This window comes from Ursus americanus, chromosome 22 (genome assembly GCF_024610735.1).
Source record: "Ursus americanus isolate L20-20 chromosome 22, mUrsAme1.1.p, whole genome shotgun sequence".
In the NCBI taxonomy this organism is placed as follows: domain Eukaryota; kingdom Metazoa; phylum Chordata; class Mammalia; order Carnivora; family Ursidae; genus Ursus; species Ursus americanus.
In genome coordinates this window covers 46,463,618-46,482,057 of record NC_142148.1, presented here as the reverse complement: position 1 = coordinate 46,482,057, position 18,440 = coordinate 46,463,618, and the positions used below count along the sequence as shown (strand labels likewise).

General features: G+C 46.3%; 1 long non-coding RNA gene across 3 annotated transcripts in view; it reads left to right on the top strand.

Moving 5' to 3' along the window:
- Positions 1 to 5,726: 5,726 nt before the first annotated feature.
- Positions 5,727 to 18,440, top strand: part of LOC123779065 (uncharacterized) — a 55,201-nt gene continuing 42,487 nt past the window's right edge. The window contains exon 1 of one of the 3 annotated variants that reach the window (XR_015720972.1): positions 5,727 to 6,378. This is a non-coding gene — a long non-coding RNA (uncharacterized LOC123779065). The remainder of the gene's footprint in view (positions 6,379 to 18,440) is intronic. The other 2 variants (XR_015720973.1, XR_006776070.2) reach the window with 2 other exon arrangements.

Genomic DNA, 18,440 nt, shown 5'->3' with positions numbered 1-18,440 from the left:
GTACTGCCCTCCTTCCCCTCCCAAACCCTGTCCCTGGGGCAAACATTTGCAACTGTTTCTATTTAAAAAATAATTCTACAATAGTCTATTTAAAAAAAATAGAAACAGTTGCAAGTGTTTGCCCCAGGGACTTTGATCTCTGTTATCTCTATAAATTGAAACAATAAACTTATAATTCAATTGCTTGATTTATCAAGTTTAGACAATCTCCAATGACCCCATTACAATGATAGCTCATTTACAAGGTAGGTTCTTAAATATTTATTTATTTATTATTTTATTTTATTTTATTATGGTATGTTAGTCACCATACAGTACATCAGTAGTTTCTGATATCGTGTTCTATGATTCATTGCAGTTCTTAGCAAATTTCATCATGTTTAATGACCTTTAAATGATCACCCCTCTGCTTCTTATTCCACCTGTAATAGGGAATATCAGTTCTCTGCTCTCTCAGAGGAGATTAGCAGTTTTCTCAGCCATCTCTCCTAAAGTCCCATCTTCATACATTGTGAGATGCTGTCACACATGGCCACCCAACCTAAAGACTGTGCTGATTAGTTTCTTTCACAGCTAGCTGTGATGTATGACTCTTCTGGTTGATGAGATAGAATTTGAAGTGCTATGTGGGACTTACCAAAAGTAAGGAGTCAGGGCCATTCTCCCTCCTTTCTCCATTCTACTACCTGAAATGCAGATGTGATGACTGGTGCTCTCACTGCCTTTTTGGGCCAGAAAAAATGTGGGCTATATGCTAATGATGGTGGAGTGGAGACGGAAGGACTTGGCTGCCTTGTGATTTCATGGAGGTGCCTTAAGAACTCTGGACAGCTTACATGTAGACTTCTTTTAAGTGACTGAGAAATACAAGCCTATTTTGTTTACATCATTTGGGGGCTCATTTGTTAGATGCTATAAAATCTAATCCTAACTAATATAGTTGGGAATATCTTTGCATTGACAGTGTCAAGTTTGAGTATATTTACCTTCCATTCTACAATGATTATATCTCTTATTCTTTGCCTAGATGGAATTTAAATATTAAGAACAAGTAAATAGAGTTTACATTACTATGGACACTACAGATCCACACAGTATGTGAGGATTTGCTCTTCTCTCTCTCTCCCAAGACCTGTACCACCCCAAGAACGATGTTCTCAGATTCAAAGTCCAATGTGTTCTCTTGCTCTGCACTTCTTAAATCATGCTCACTTTCCTTTGCTTCCTACTTGGATCATGTCTTTATGGTGTAGCATTTTGTTCTTCTTGGAATTAAATTTTTTAAAAGTTTATTTTAAGTATTCTCTACACCCAACTTGGGGCTCAAACTCACAACCCCAAGATCAAGAGTCACATGCTCTTCTGACTATGCCAGCCAGGTGCCCCCTTTTCTTGGAATTTCTAATTGTTTTTATCTTTGTTGCTCTTGCTCTTGCTGTTGACAGAATAACAATGTGCCTTAATCACCACCTACAGGCTGCCAGCCTTTCAAGAATACATTTCATTGACTGAAATACCCTTTACTATTAGAGTCATAACCTTTTTTTTCTTTTAAAGATTTTATTTATTTATTTGAGAGAGAGAGAGAGCATGAGAAAGGCAGAGAGGGAGAAGCAGGCTCCCCGAGAGCAGGGAGCCTGATATGGGGCTCAATCCCAGGACCTTGGGATCATGACCTGAGCCGAAGGCAGACGCTTAACCAGCTGAGCCACCCAGGTGCCCCACTAGAGTCATTGCTTATGGACCTTTGGATCTTTCCAATTTACATGGGTTTCTTTCAACTGGGGAAATGTTATTCTATTTTTTTTCTGCATGAATTTCTCCTCTCTACTTTCTCTACCTTTTCTTTTGTCTCATAATTTGGACCCCCCCCTTCTTTTGCCTATGACCTGGTGTGATGATAAATTTACATGTCACTTTGACTGGGCTAAGGGATGCCCAGATAGCTGGTAAAATATTATTTTTGGGTATGTCTGTGAGGGTGGTTCTGAAAGAGATTAGCATTTGAATTGGTAAGCTGAAGAAGAAAAGAAGATTGCCCTCACTAATATAGGAGGGTGTGATCCAATCCACTGAAGCCATGAATAGGGGAAAAAGAAGGAGGAAGGGCAAATTTATTCTTTTTCCTTGAGCTGAGACAGTCATCTTCTCCTGCCCTCTGATATCAGTGGTCTTTGTTCTTAGGCTTTTTTTTTTTTTTAAAGATTTTATTTATTCATTTGACAGAGATACAGACAGCCAGCGAGAGAGGGAACACAAGCAGGGGGAGTGGGAGAGGAAGAAGCAGGCTCATAGCAGAGGAGCCCGATGTGGGACTCGATCCCATAACGCCGGGATCACGCCCTGAGCCAAAGGCAGACGCTTAACGACTGAGCCACCCAGGCGCCCCCAGGCTTTTGGACTCAGACTGAATTAGACCACTGTTGTAGTCTGGTTGCAGACTGCAGATCATGGAACTTCTTGCCTTCCACAATCATATGAACCAATTCCTTGTATAAGTCTCTCTCTCTCTCTCTTTCTCTCTTGTCTGTTTCTCTGGATATCCCTAATACATCTGGAAACTAAAAAAATAAAACTTTATCTTGCATCCTTTCCACTGATTTGTTATTTGTCATAATTTGCCACTTATATCTTTATTTTCTTTTTTTAAAAGACTTTATTTATATTTGACAGAGAGAGAGAGAGAACAAGAAAGGGGAGAGGCAGGCAAAGGGAGAGAGAGAGAAGCGGGCTCCCCACTGAGCAAGGAGTCTAATGCGGGGCTCAATCCCAGGACCCTGGGATCATAATCTGAGCTGAAGGCAGAGGCTTAACTGACTGAGCCACCCAGGTGCCCCTATATTTTTATTTTCTAAGATTTTTTAAATGATCTCATGTTCTCTGACTGGTCCTTTTTTTCTGTTCTACCCTACTTTTTTCTTTTCTTTTTCTCCTCCTCCTCCTTCTCCTTCATTTTTAATGTAATGCTTACAATATCTTCTCAGATTTCCCGAGACCATGGTTAAGACCATAGAAACCTCTGGGCAACCTGGGTTCGAATCCTGATTCTGCTATTTACAGATGCATGGTCTTGGGCAAGTTAACTAACCCCCCCTTTCCCCTGTGCTCAAGTTCATCAATCATAAAATGGGGGAGGCAACAGAAGTCCTTGCATTATCACCACCTGTCAAGTCTCTGGTGAGGGCTGTGGTAGATATCATTGTCTCAGGTGGCCACACAGTGTTGTGGATCTCCCATGCCATCTGCTTTTACATGGCTGATGCTCTCCCCTGGGTTCTGGACATGGATCTGGAGAGAAGTGAGTTCTCAGCTGTGTCATAAAAGGTGAGACGGTTTCCCCCTGGACCTTCCCCATCTCTTCCTGTCTCTGTCTCAGGAACTGGCCCTTGAACCCAGCTACCACGCGATGAGAAGGCCTGAACAGGGCCAATCTGAAAGAGGACTTGGAGAGGCCCATGTGGGAAGGAGCCCAGGCCCAGGTGACAGTCAACATTGACATTCGGGTGTGTAGTGAATGAGCCTCGTGCCTCTGAGTTTTCTAGCTGAGGCCCCAGGTAGCATGGAACAGGAACTAGCCATCCACACTGTACTCTACTGAAATTCCTGACCCACACACATCATGAGCTTAAAAAATGATTGTTTCATGCCACTAAGTTTCAGGCTGATTTGTTACACAGTCAGAGTAAGTGCCACAGGCCCTCAGCTGTGACAAAGCACGGACTGATCTGATTGGGTAGGCCCAGCCTTGTGCCCAGGTAAGGGCTGGGGTTTGTGGCAGCAGGCCAAACCAAAGTGCCCCGGGGCACCCAGGAAGGAAAATGTGCTGGATCACTGAGTGAGAGAAAGCACAGGCCTTGAGGCCGTGCAGCTCTGTGTCTGCCACATGGCCTCCTGGTGTCCCTCCCTGCACAGGTCTGGAGAACAGAGGCTTTGGGGAGGACACACAGCCTGCAGTCTTAGGGGGCAGCCATGCAGGCAGCCTGGTGTGTGGAAACAAGGACAAGCTGAGAAGCCTCTCCCGGGCAGAGGCTGCCACACAGGCCACTGCCCTCTGGGGCACATGCAGAGCGTGGCTCCGACAAGAACTCTGCCTGACAGCTCCACGGCACCCATGGTGGTGGCAGGACAGAGGGTGCCGAGGCAGCTGTGAAGTATCTGACGGTCTGGAGCGCTCCTGCGTGAGGCTGCTCACCAACGGAGTTGATCCCAGAGAACAGAAGTCTAACCAAGAAACACTGCCAGAGCTGCTCTTGGAAAAGCCCTTCCGTTTTCCTTGGAAAAGTCTTTCTTTAGTTCAGAGGACACGGAAACCACGAGCTCTTGCCACGTGGCGCACACCCTCCCAGGTCTTGGACTAGAGTGACGGATGGGTTGCATCCAGCTCACCTTTTGTCACCAACAGTCCTCTGGATCGGCTCCCGAACCCCTGCCAGCCTGTGTCACTTTGGTGGCCGGCAGCTATTCTGTGGTCAGCTTCCAAGGGAAGTTTGTCTGGAGCGGTCAGCATAGCAAGAACAGCCAAATGTGAAGTCAGGAGGAGTCTGTCCCAGGAAGTTAAACAGAAGTAGCTGCAGAGCCAAGCTGTTGCCCTGGCCACACTGAAATCCCCACAGTCAGCTTTTGGGCTCCTGGGGACCGTTTCCTCTATCAGGAGCATGGGGAAGTGAGGACTGCGGGTGGCAGTGAGAAGAATAAGGCTTACAGGCCAGAATCCAGGGCATAGGACATCGGTGGTGATAGTGAGGATGCTGACAAAGACACGAATGTCTGAGCATTTCTGACTTCAATTACTCCATCTTGGATCATCACGACAGTGCCATGAGGTATGTCCTAGGTTCGATTCCCCGGAAACATGCTCTGAGGTGGAGATTTGCGTGTAGAGGTCCTGGGGGTGGTGCTGTGGGGAGCCACACCTGGGACAGAGGGAGCCGCTGGGCCGTGATACAAGTGCAGCAGAGGCCTCTGCTGCCTTGGTGGGGGCAGGAGCTTTGCACGTGTGCAGAGACATCTGAAGTTAAGGCAAGGGTGCCTGTGCCCCTGCCACAGTGGTCACGGAGGGGGCAGGCCCTTGGGCGGTGGCTCCCTTCGGGTGGGGGAATGAGTGCCTTGGTCCTGGAGGGAAGGGTAGCTCAGCTCAGTACTCCCTACACATGGGTACTCTCAGGATCCCTTGCTAACAGCTGAGGAAGCAGGTTCTGAGAAGCAAGAGCCTTGCCCAAGGGGATAAACCCACCTGGAGGCGGCATTGTCACGTGGCCCAGAGGTCCTGACCTCATAGCCAGTCTACCTCCCACTTTCCTGCTGTGACAAATGTAATCCCCTAATTGCTGTGACAAATGTGAAGGCCTAATTGAATCGCCACTGAGAGCGGCTGGTCTATCTGAGTCCACAGGAGACGTGCTGGAGCGTTAACAAGTTTGGAGGCAGGCACTCAGGCAGGTGGGTACGTACACCATGGTCGTGGGGAGGTGCATACAGTCCAGCATGCTCAGCCTGTCAGCAGCAATCCTGCGTTCACTGTAATGCCCATCAGGGTTGCCTGGGAGCTATTGTAGGGTCCCAGCATACCCCCATTCACTCCTGCACACCCTTTCCACCCGCCTGACAGAATGTAAAAAGTTTTTATAAAGGCCTTAACTGGGTCAAGTACACTGTCCAGATGGTCTCAGCACCACATCACTATCTGAAGGCTCTGTCCTTGGGGGCAGTCTCTGGGAGCCAGTAAGACAAGCAGAATGCACTTTCCAAGGACAGGAGCAACTGATTGCTGGAGTCCACCTCACAGGTAAACTGGCTGTCCTGTCCTCTCAATGACCTCCCCCAACACTTAGGGAGGTAGTCCCCAGCATTTGTTGCCGGCCTCTCTCACTGGTCACCGGCCAAGTCTTGTTCATCTTGTGGGGTCCAGTTAAGGTTCTGACTCCCCACGATGCTTTCTCATTGAACTCCAACCCACTTCCAGCTCCGCCTTCTTGATATGAGGATTCATGCCGCAGACATTCAGTGGGCCTCCACTGGGAGCTGGGCATGTGCTGGTGCTCAGAGAGGGCAGAGCCCAGCCCCCTGTACCTGGAGGGAAGGTGGGTGAAGATGTGGACTTCTTTAGCTATTTCGTACAGAGGATAGTGACAGTCAGGCCCCTGCTAAGCACCTTAGGAGCATGGAGTCATTTAGTTTTCTGCGAACACTGTGGGAGGCTCGTGCATCTCCAGTGTAGAGAGAATAACCGGAGTATGGAGAGTGGCCACCTTGATGTTCCAGCCAGATACTGCATTGCTAACTTGGGCCTCCCCACCAAGAATGGGCCCCTCCACCCAACAATGCACCACCAACCTAAGAATGGACTTCCTGACCTAAGAACTGGACTCACCAACCTAAGTAAGTATAAACTCCCAGACCTGAGGATGAATTTCCCAGCCCAACATAGATTCTCACCTATAGAGGGGGCAGAGAAGGTAGAGAAAGGAGGGAGGGCGAGAGAGAGCAGGTGAAGGATGGATGGTGGATACTTTTGGCCCCTTTATGACCTGGCCTTGGCAGTCAGACGGTGCCCCTTCTGCTGCCTGCTGCATTTGGGATGGGATATAGATTGAGTGGCTGTCTTTGGAAAGGACAGCCTGGCAGCAGTTATATGACCTGGCACCATGGAGGGTAGCTTTCGGTGTGCTAGATGGAGGCAGAAGGACAAGCTAGAGACCAGTGCAAGGGCTGTATTGAATGCAGTAGCTCCGTGGGTGGGGAACGATGAAATAGAATGAAATATGGTCCAGGAGAAAGTATGGAAGACATGGGAGCTGATTGCGGGTGGGGGGGAGAGGAAAGAATGAGGATGAGCCCAGAGTCCTTACTTGGACCCCTCCGTGTGTGGTGATGCCACCAGATGATGTAGGGGGTACAGGAGGAGGGGACTGGTGCAATTTTGGAGTACTGTGTTAAGACGGTACGGGTGTCCCAGTGGGGAGGCCTTCTTGCACTGGGGTAAGGGCAGGCGAGGCTCTTGCTCAAGGTGTGCGTTTGTGACTGATGACAAATGGAACACAAAGCACAGGCATGGCTGACCGGGTTGGCCTTGGTCCGCGATGTACAAGGAGAAGAAAAGGAGCTCAGCTTTTGGTGTTCCTGGCATGGAGGAAGCTCTCCATAAATGGCAGCCATCACTATCGTATCACATCGTATGTTTTTCCAAAGGTCTCTTGTGTTGTTTGTGTCAGCCAATATATTAGCTGTATTTTACTCTCTCCACAAGTGCTTCTTTCTCTGTCAAATATTAGAATTTATTATACTTCCAGTGGTAGAGCAAAGTGGGCATGGTGAATCAGATGGGAAACTAGCTGCTTTCAGAGTAGAGTGAGCTCAGAAAAGATGGCAGGGGTGTGATGGATCAGCTCACGCGGACACCTGGGGATGCCTCAACGACTCAAGTACCTAGAAGAACAAAGCATGTAGGTGATTCTCTGAGGAAACTCACCAGGGAGAGTTAGGGGAACTTTGGAAGGGTTAAGATGGAGGGGCTTCGATGCAGTTCCTGCCTGAAGCTGCTGGAGAAGGGCTGATCTGGGTTTGATAGCCACTGAGCCCTCCTGCTCCCACTCCTCAGCCTGAGTGGTGCTGGGAGGAATCCAGAAGTACAGCCTGGGCTTTCCTGGCTGGAAGCAGCTCCTTAGCCTCCAGCCCTGGGGATTTCCACTTTGTAGATCTCCATCCAGCACCTTTTCTGAAGCATTTCTGTGCAGGCCTCTCAGCCAAAGTTTTCATTAAGTAGCAGATAAAGGAAGCACCTGCCAGCAAAAAACAAATAGATCACATGTGGGACCCCCGCACCTCAGCAAAGGTGTGAGTGCAGCGGGCTGTCCCCCTGGGCAGTGCCTTAGGGGTGGTAGTATTACTTATCCAGGGATTGATGGAATCCAAAAGACACTCTGGTTTCATGAAAGGGAGGAGAAATGACATTGAGGAGGCTTAGATTATCCATTTCGATTTACCTCTCTCCACACAGAACAGGTGGGGGAAACATAGTTAGCAGAGGAATGAAAACAAGAAAAATGGGACTTAGCCAGTATCAGACAGAGGCAAAGGCAAGTGACGTCTGGGTTCTGAATGATTTGTCTTTGTTCATATGTTTTGGTTGCTTTTCATTGATTATAGCTCTTATAAGTTGAATCCATATAAGGAGGGCTTGAGAAACCTATAATAAAAAACATAAAATGGAAATCAAGGGTTATAAAAGCTGTATTTATTCAGGAAATGGTGATGCTGTTTTATAATACTGAGTGGTAATTAATAATTTTAATGAAAACCCTCAAGGATGAATTAGATGATGATAGGGTTGATGCCCTTCTTACTGACCACCAAGTTACTGATGCCAACTTACTTACCGATCTAAACCGACTGAAACATGCGATCATGTTTTATAAATGGGCAATGTAGAAGAGGAATTTCCAGAGAGAATCTAATTCTGCGCAACATCATTTATTACCCCAGGTGGAAACCAGTTCCATGAGCAGCTATGCCTGGCTTGCTCTGGTCACAGATCCACCAGCGGGAGAGATCAGAGCTCACAGCTGGCCTTCAGTCACCCGAAATAACCTGGGGGCCCTCCATGTTGCACACCTGATCAGTTTCGAACCAGAAGAGGGGTGCCTGGACATGTGTGGATGGGTGGTTGAGGGAGATATTATTGGTGTTCATAGGAAAATAGGAGTTCCACCTCCGGTGAAATGATCCTTTCTTCCAGAGTCTGGCATTTTATTTCGATGATTCTTTAGAAATTATTTCAAAATTTTCTGCTAAGCAGATGTTTGTACAAGTGTTATCCAATAGCTCACCTTTATCCAAAGAAGGTGAGATGGGAGGTCTGGCAGTTTCTATATGGAAATGAAGGGGTTGAGTCTTACATATTTTAAGATTTATGATGGGAAAGAAGGGGGCCTCGACAGAATTCTACGGTGATGGCTTTTGATGAGGCTTTTGGGCCAGAAGGTGAGCTGATGCTCTGGATTGGGTCCCTGGAAAAGGGCCTTAGCTGGTCAGATTAGGCTTTAGGGAGCAGCTGAGAAACAGAAAAAAAAAAAAAGTTGTGCGTATGACCTGTTAATGATACCTTTATCTTCCCAGTCACTCATGCTTAAAACATGGCATTGGTCACCTCTCCCTCCTCCCCCAGGCCCCACCATAGGTCCCCTATTATATTTTCCAATATACTTCGCTTGGGATAAAACACCAAAGAAAAACCATGCAAACAAAACCATCAGGTCCTGTTAGAAGCAGCACATTCTCCAGAGGTCATTCCCTTTCTCCCTTTAATGCCAATAAAACCTGCTTCCCCTCAGCAGGCCACCAACATGTTCTTGAGGAGTATATTTTGGCCTGTAAGCTTGTATGATTTGTGGGTAAATGGGAAGGCCCTGGTTGTCCCAGGGGGTGTGGTAGATCCTGCCCTTCCTGGGTCCTTATACTGGTCATCGCACCAAAGATGCTTATGTCTCTAGGTGGGATAAGCCCCACGGCTACAGTTCTGGCTCTAGCACTCCTATGGGGCCAGGCTGAAGCTAAGGGCCTTGTTCAGCTACTTCCCTGCCTTGTTCTGCCTCCCTCCGTCTTTCTCCTGAGCCCTCCTTCAAATCTTGAGCACATACAGTTCTGTCTCAGGCTCCACCTTTACAAGACCTGGCTCAAGAGGGGCGTCTTAGCTCCTTCTCTCTCCATCTGTCTCATACGTGGCCCTGTTCTTCTCTCTTCCTTCCTCCCCTCCATGACTTCACACCTGGGTCATTGCAAGCACCTGCCATCTTCTTCTACCTGCTCCAGGAGTGTAACACTCCCCACCAATTTAATGCATTTTATGTAAGCTGCTGGATTAGCTCCCTCATACAGATCCTTGTTGCTAAATATCTAGTTTGGTTCTCACACTGTGTGTGGTGTGCAACCATGAGGCTTGCTCAAAATGCAGATTCCCAGTACCCATCTCTGATGTGTTGATTCAGTTAACCTGGGCAGGCCCTGGGAACATGCGCTTTTCATAAGTCCCCTCCCATCCAGACGAGTTGGATTTTGAGAAGTAGGCTTTATGTGAGACTGATTCTTCCCCACTTTTGGTAAGAGTCCTGTGCCCATCTTGTTCTCCTCTCTGGAGCATCTTCAAGGAGAGGATGTGCAGACTTTCATCTCCATGGAAGACAAGATTAGCCCAGTCTCTGAATACAGTCATTGTATGTCATATGTGTTTGGTAAAAGAAAAAAAAAGAAGAAAAGTCAAAAGGAGAAGAAGGCAAGGCCAAGGAGGCACGTGTGTCGGTGGTCACCAGGGGACGCCGTGGGCCCCCAGGTGTTCCACTGCACTTGGTGAAGTTTTTTTGTATCCTTGAGCTGTGTGTGCCAAACTATTGAGAATGGAGGGTAGTCCCTCAGAAGAAGAGTGAGTTCCACATATTGTCTTTGATCGAGAAATTCTCCCAGCTTCAGTCCATCGATGGTGTGCCAAAAAAATGCATCCAAGATGTATCATGGAACAAAGAACAAAATCTTACTTTTTCAGATAAAATTCTGCTGCTAGGGTAGACATTTCAGTTCTCAAGGACATAATCTTTTCAGAAGGCAGCAAATAAGCACATTGGTGAGCATGGCAATGTAGCCAAAGAGAAGGTGTCCCTCTGTCCCAGGGAGACCGACCCAGCCTTATTTAACCTATTTTTTTAAATTGAGGGAGCCCACTATGGGTTTTAGCAGCAGCGAGCCTCAGGGGGTCTGATTGGCTTCAGGCTTGCTGAGCATACATGGAGGAAGAGGACTGAAAAAATGGGTCTGGGTCCACCTAGAAGGCATGGATGGGCACTGGGTGGGAACCTGCTGGGGCAACCACAGGGCCCAGGGAAGGGTGAGAGCCTAAGGTACTGATTGGGAAGGGGGGGGTATCTTGGTGGGACCATGTTGCTGGACAATCAGGAGGCCTTACAGGGCAGCTCACTTTGGGAGGGAGTATGGGTCTTAGTGCACAAAGGGCTGTTGCTGGAGGAGCCCACTGGGCAGGCAGTGGAGAGCTGCTCACTCCATGGGTGTTCAGAACACAGGCCTCAGCAAACCTGAGGTCAACTGGCCTGAGGCGGTGCGGTGAAGCCTATATTCCTGGCCTGGAACAAGAGTGTGGAGTTTGAAACCTTGGTGGTTTGGGAACAGGAGCAACAGCTAGGAGCTAAAGGGCCACGGTGAGCCTGGGGCAGGGCATACAGAATGGCCCCAGGAACCTAGGTGACCGATGACATGGGATGACTCTCCTGTGGGGTCATCAGGGCTGGGGGTCTGCCTCGGGGGTCTACGGCCTCCCTGAAGAAGAGGAGAAGGTGTCCCCAAGGGAGAGGATGCAGGCACACCTAGCTATGACTCATCTTCACCAACTACGACCCTGCTGACCTATTGGAGACCCCTTTTCAAAGCTCTTTGCTCTTGTCAGTATTTCTGCAAGCCTGTGCTTGTTGCTTAGGAACAAACCCTGTGATCTGGAAATCAGATCAGATGGTATTTCGTTTTAAAGAGCTGTATAAAATGATTGCAAGCTTATCATCGTGTACTGTCAGGCTTTGTGACTGGCAGCCGCTCCCAAGTTGCAAGACTTTTTTTTTTTTTAAAGAAAGACAAATTGATGTTCAAAACTGATAACTGTTTTTCAAGATTCTGAGTTAACAACCGTTTTTACTGTCTTAAATAATAGCTACTTCCCTCTGTGTATGGCTTTATACATATTTTACAGAATTTTTTACAACATTTCTGTTGCAGGTGGGTTTTAGGATTATTTCCATTTTACAGATGAGGAACCCCAGGCTGACAGGGTGAGGCATTAGTTGAGGTGGTGGAGAGAGAATGAGCTAAGAGATTCTATCTCCCTTTTTCTCTTCCTCTCCCCCTGCTCTCTTTCTCTCTCTCTCTCTCTCTCAAATAAATAAATAAATAAATAAATAAATAAATAAATAAGTAAATTAATAAATCTTTAAAAAATAATTGATGTATAACGTTGTGTAAGTTTAAGGTGTACGGCATGTTGACTTGATGCCCTTAAATATTGCAAAATGATTGTCACAATAGTGTTAGCTAATGCTTCCATCATATCCCACAATTACCATTCGTGTGTGTGTGTGTGGTGAGAACATCAAGATCTTTTCTCTTCACAACTTTCAAGTATATAGTGCAGCATTATTAATTATAATCACCATGCTGTACATTACATCCCCAGAACTCATTCATCTTTTAACTGGAAGCTTGTAGTCTTTGACCAACATCTCCCCATTTCCCCCACCCTCTCGGTCCCTGGTAATCACCATTCTACTCTTGGTTTCAATGTGTTTGGCTTCTTTGATTCCATATATAAGTGATAGTATACAGTATTTGTCTTTCTCAGTCTGACTTACTTCACTCAGCATAAAGCCCTCATGGTTCATCCATTCTGTTGCAAATGGCAGGATTTCCTTCTTTCTTAAGGTTGAATAATATTCCGTTGTGCATATGTATCTGTCATACCGATTGATTTGCACACACTGACCTGTACTTGCACCCCAGGGATAAATCTCACTTGATCACGGTGCATTATTTTTTAAATGTGCAGTTGAATTCAGTTTTCTAATTTTTTGCTGAGAATTTTTGCATCTGTATTCATCAGGGATACTGGTCTATGGTTCTCTTTTCTTGTAGTGTCCTATGTGGCTTAGCAGGGTAAGGCCAGCCTTCTCAAATGGGTTTGAGACTGTTCCTTCCTCTTCAATTCCTTGGAAGAGTCTGATAAGAACTGGCATTCATTCTTCTTTAAATGGTTGGTAGAATTCACCAGTGAGACCATGTGGTCCTGGGCTTTTCTTCATTGGGAGGTTTTTGACTACTGATTTATCCTCTTGACTTGTTATTGGTCTGTTCAGATTTTCATTCCTCCTGATTCAGTCTTGTTAGATTGTATGTTTCTAGAAACTTATCCATTTCTTCTAGATTATCCAATTTGCTTGCATATAATTGTCCGTAGCAGTCATTTATGACCCTTTGTATTTCTATGGTTATCAGTTGTCATGTTTCCTCTTTCATTTCTGATTTTATTTGTTTGAATCTTTAGCTAAAGGTTTGTCAATTCTGTCTTTTCAAAAACCTGACTCTCAGTTTTATTAATATTTTAAATTGTTTTTTTCTGGTCTCTGTTTCATTTGTTTCTGCTCTGATCTTTATTATTTCCTAACTTCTGCTAACTGGTCTTAATTTGTTACTTTTCTACTTCCTTGAAATGTATAGTTAGGTTATTTATTTGAGATCTTTCTTTTTTCTTAATGTAGCTGTTTATCACTGTAAACTTGCCTCTTAGAACTGCTTTTGTAGCTTTCCATAGATTTCGATAAAGATTTGTTTCCATTTTTGTTTGTCCCAAGATTTTTTTTTAATTTTCCTTTTGTTTTCTTCTCTGACCCACTGATTGTTCAAGAATGTGTTATTTGATTTCCACATATTTGTGAATTTTCCAGCTTTCCTTCTGTTATTGATTTCTTGTCTCATAATTGTGGTCAGAAACAATGCTTGGTGTGATTTCAGTCTTCTTAAACTTGCTAAGACTTGTTTTGTGACCTACATATGATCTATCCTGGAGAATGTTCTGGTGTGCTGGAGAAGAATCTATAGTCTGCTGTCATTGAATGGCATGTTCTGTGCATGTCTGTTAGGACCATTGGTCTGAAGTATTGCTCAAGTCCAACATTTCTGTGTAGGTGTTCCATCTGGATGATCTACCCACTGCTGAAAGTAGCATACTGAAGTCCCCTTCTGTTAGTTGAGTGTTGTCTGTTTGTCCCTTCAAATACATTAGCATTTGTTCAATATATTTAAGTGCTCCAATGTTGGGTGTGTATATATATATATATATATATATATATATATATATATATATATATATATATTTATGACTTATATCTTCTTGATTTATTGGCCTCATTGTCATTATATAATTACCATCTTTGTCTCTTGTTACAGCTTCTGGCTTAAAGTCTATTCTTGATATAAATATAGCAACCCCTGCTCAATTTTGGTTTCTATATGCATGGAATATCTTTCTCCATTTCTGCACTTTGAGCCTATGTTGTCTTTAAAGCCAGAGCAAGTCTTTAGTGGTCAGCATATTATTGGGTCCTTTTGTTTGTTTGTTTAGCCACCTAGCCACTCTATGTCTTTTGATTGGAGAATTCAATTTATTTACATTTATAGTAATTACTGGTAGGTAAGGACTCGTTAATACAATCTTAGTCATTGTTATTTAGCTGTTTCATAGTCCCCTTGTTCCATTCTTCTTCTCCTGTTGCCTCCCTTTGAGTGTTGATTTTTCTGCAGTCATATCCTTTGATTCCCTTCTTTTTATCTTTTGTGGACCTACTGTAGGTTTTTGCTCTGTGGTCACAATGAGGTTTACATATAACATCTTAGAGATATAACAGTCTATATTAACTGATCATAGTTTAACTTGAATCTCATACAAAAACTCCACCCTTTTACTCCCCCCGTTTTATGTTTTTGATGTCACAATTTATCTGTTTTTATATTATATATCCATTAGCACAATTTTGTGGCCATAGTTATTTTTAATACTTTTGTTCTTGAACCTTCGTGCTGGAGTTACGTAGTTAGCACACTCCCACATCACAGTATTTGAGCACTCTGCATCTGGCCACAGGCTGCCTTTACCAGTGTGTTGCATATTTTCATATTTTTTCACATTACTAATTAGCTTCTTGTTGGATTGTCTTTTAGCTCACTGATTGTTTCTTCTGTTTGGTTAAGTTTGGCATTGAAGCTCTCTGTTAAATTCTTTATTTCAGTAATTGCATGCTTCAGCGGCACAATTCTGTTTGATTCTTTTATATGTTAAATTCTTCTATATGTTAAATTCTTCATGTGTGTTCTCCTGAAGTTCTCTGGACATCTTTAGAACAATTATTTTGAATTCTTTGTCAGGCAAATTTTAAATCTCCATTTCTTCAGGGCAGTGACTGGAGGCTTACTCTGTGTGTGTGTGTGTGTGTGTGTGTGTGTGTTCTCTGATTCTCCATGATCCCTGTAGACTTGTGTCTGTGCATTTGAAGAAGTAATCACCTCTTTTAGATTTTACGGGCTGACTTTGGTAAAGGAAGACTTTCAGTTGTAGGTGGGGCATGCTGGTGTGTGCTGTGACCCTGGGTGTAGCAGTGCAGGGTGCCAAGTGTGGGGGTTTGTGGCAGCACTGAGTCTGGTATGCATGATGTCTCCAGCTTGGGCACTAGGATCCACAGTACCAGAACTGGGTAGTCCTTGGCAAGCATTGTAAGGTGGCTGCAAGGGCTGTTGAGGTCCTAAGCTGCTCCTCCAGGTCCAGGGGCTAGGGACCAGAGCAGGCAGTGGTGGTGGCTGGAGCTGGTGGTGTGCACACATTCAGCCACAGAGGCCTGCTACAGGTGCCTATATAGTGGCAGGGGCTAGATAGGTGCAGACACATATGCAGTCTTGGGGGCCAGACTAGGTAGCAAGGTCCAGGGCAAAGTATAAACTTACTGGTGGCTAGTTGCAAGGGCCTTGACTCTTGGCATACTCACATATGTCTTCATAGTATCCCCCTCTGGTGTGTGTACACTGCAGCAGAGGCTGGTAATGGGTGTCAGGCTGGTGGTGTGCAATGCACAGCTAGAAAGGCTAGCCCAGAGTGCACACAGCAGTGGGAGTCCTCTGTGGGGGTCTATGGTGGCATCTGGCACTTGCACAGCTACAGTGGCCTGGGTTGGCTACCCGTGTGGTTGGTGGGCTCCCTGGGGCAGGGAGTAAGGAGAGACTCAGGTGTTCTTGGAGACCCTGCCAGAACTCATTACCAGTCTACCCAGTAGCGGCTAAATATACCTCATATTTATTGAGTGCATCCATCAGGCACTATGCTAACCACGTGACGGTGCTTTGCTGGGCCTCCTCACTCTTGCGTGCTTCAGGTTAGAGATTGTCTCTTGGTTTCCAGATCTCCAAATTCTGGGAAGGAAAGGCAGAGCTCAGACTCTGTCCCTTTACTCCAGGGTCTGACCTCATAGCCCCTAGGTAGAGTGGACTGCGGTGGGACAAGTGGAAAAATGGTGTTCTGATTAAACTCAGAGTAACAACAAAAAGGGCTTGAGGAATGGCTGACTCAATGTCTTCCAGGCTGTCCTGCCTGAGGATCTGAATCCAGACCCCAAATTCCTCCCCTTTATATGACAGGTATAAGCCCACACCCAGCAATAACAGTTTTACAGCCTGGTTGGGGCAGTTTTGCTCCACCTTGAGAGTTCCCAAGCTGGTCTTGGGGCTCTGGGGCAAGGGGAGGGCTCCTTCCTCCAAATGTCACAAGTGGATCACTTGACTTTGACTGTGGGGTACAGACTAAGTGGCAATTTCCACCCTGCTAGGGTGTCCAGACCTCTGCGTGTGCCTTTCTGTCTAGAAGCAGTTCTTGCCAATGTGGTAAGACAGAAAGCGTCAAAGAGCTCAGCCATCCATCGTCTGCTGGAGAAGTCAGTGAGGTTTGTGCAGTCCAGAGTCCTCCCCTGGGAGGTGCACGCACACAAGTTCAGGGTGAGCTTCCACCCCCACAGGTGGGAGTATGGATATGGTCGGGTGATACAGCTCCATATGGCCCTGGGTTGCTCTGCTGTGTGGCTTCCCCTGGGAATGTGGGTCAACCCCATCTCTACGACCCTGCATCAACTCTACCTACTAGCACAGGCGGCTCCTCCTCCAAGAACACCATGTAGTGTCTCTTCCCTAAGGGTAGAGGACGGCTAAGGGTGAAGGAGGAGACCCTGCCTCAGGATTCCTACCTTCCTTCACTCTGTGTGGCCTGGAGCCAAGGTGACTGCTCATTCCAATTTACCTGGGACTGTCTTGGTTTCAGCCCTGAAAGCCCCATGTCCCCAGAAACCCTCATTCCCAGGATGAATGGTCACCCCACCTCCAACATGCCTCTTTCCCTGGCTTAACGCCCATGACCAACCAGGGTTACAGGCATGAACTAAAATCCTAGATTTCCACGACAGGGTCTATTGTCCCTGGCAAAGTCAGGGAGAAGGAGCTGCAGGTCGAAGTCAGCAGTGCGAGTGGCTCGGAACACTTGCATTGACAACGGGCCCACAGTTACCCTGCTGTTGCTGCCACTGGGCAGCCACCCTGGGCAGGGTGGGTCTGCCTAGCATCCTCATTTCTACCCTGGGCACGGTGGTAGCAGAGCGGTGCATGGGGTGGAGGGAGAACTTTACTTCCCGTTTGATATCTTCTTCTATTTTTATATGATTCAAAAAATCTATTTTTATAGGATTCAAAAAAGTTTTATACTTAATTTAAATAAGATCAATCAATGAAACGGGCTAGGCCTTCCTCTCTCCCTTCCTCCCAGGGACACTTGCTATCCATGTTGGCAGCAATACACAGTCAAAGGTTGTCACTGTGAACACAGAAGGGGTGTGCAGGAAGCTGGGCCAAGGCCTGGTGTCATTACAGCAGGGAGGTGTTATCACATGTCATATTATACTTTCAGGGAGGTATTATCATATATCAAGTATTATAATAGTTTGAGTTGTTATCACACATATATCATAGCAGCAGCGAGGTGTTTTCACCTACCATATATCCTAATAGCAGTGAGGTGTTACGTAGCACATCTCACCATAGCAGTGAGGTGTCACCACATGGCATATCCCACTGTAGTAGTGAGGTGTCACCACATGGCATGTCCCACCATAGCAGTGAGGTGTCACCACATGGCATATCCCACCATAGCAGTGAGGTGTCACCACATGGCATATCCCACGGCAGTAGTGAGGTGTCATCACATGGCATGTCCCACCATAGCAGTGAGGTGTCACCACATGGCATATCCCACCATAGCAGTGAGGTTTCATCACATGGCATATCTCACCATAGCAGTGAGGTGTCACCACATGGCATATCCCACCGTAGCAGTGAGGTGTCACCGCATGGCACATCCCACCGTAGCAGTGAGGTTTCATCACATGGCATATCCCACCATAGCAGTGAGGTGTCACCACATGGCATATCTCACCATAGCAGTGAGGTGTCACCACATGGCATATCCCACCGTAGCAGTGAGGTGTCACCACATGGCATATCCCACCATAGCAGTGAGGTGTCACCACATGGCATATCCCACCGTAGCAGTGAGGTGTCACCACATGGCATATCCCACCATAGCAGTGAGGTGTCACCACATGGCATATCCCACCATAGCAGTGAGGTGTCATCACATGGCATATCCCACCATAGCAGTGAGGTGTCATCACATGGCATATCTCACCATAGCAGTGAGGTGTCACCGCATGGCATATCCCACGGTAGTAGTGAGGTGTCACCACATGGCATATCCCACCATAGCAGTGAGGTGTCACCACATGGCACATCCCACCGTAGCAGTGAGGTGTCAC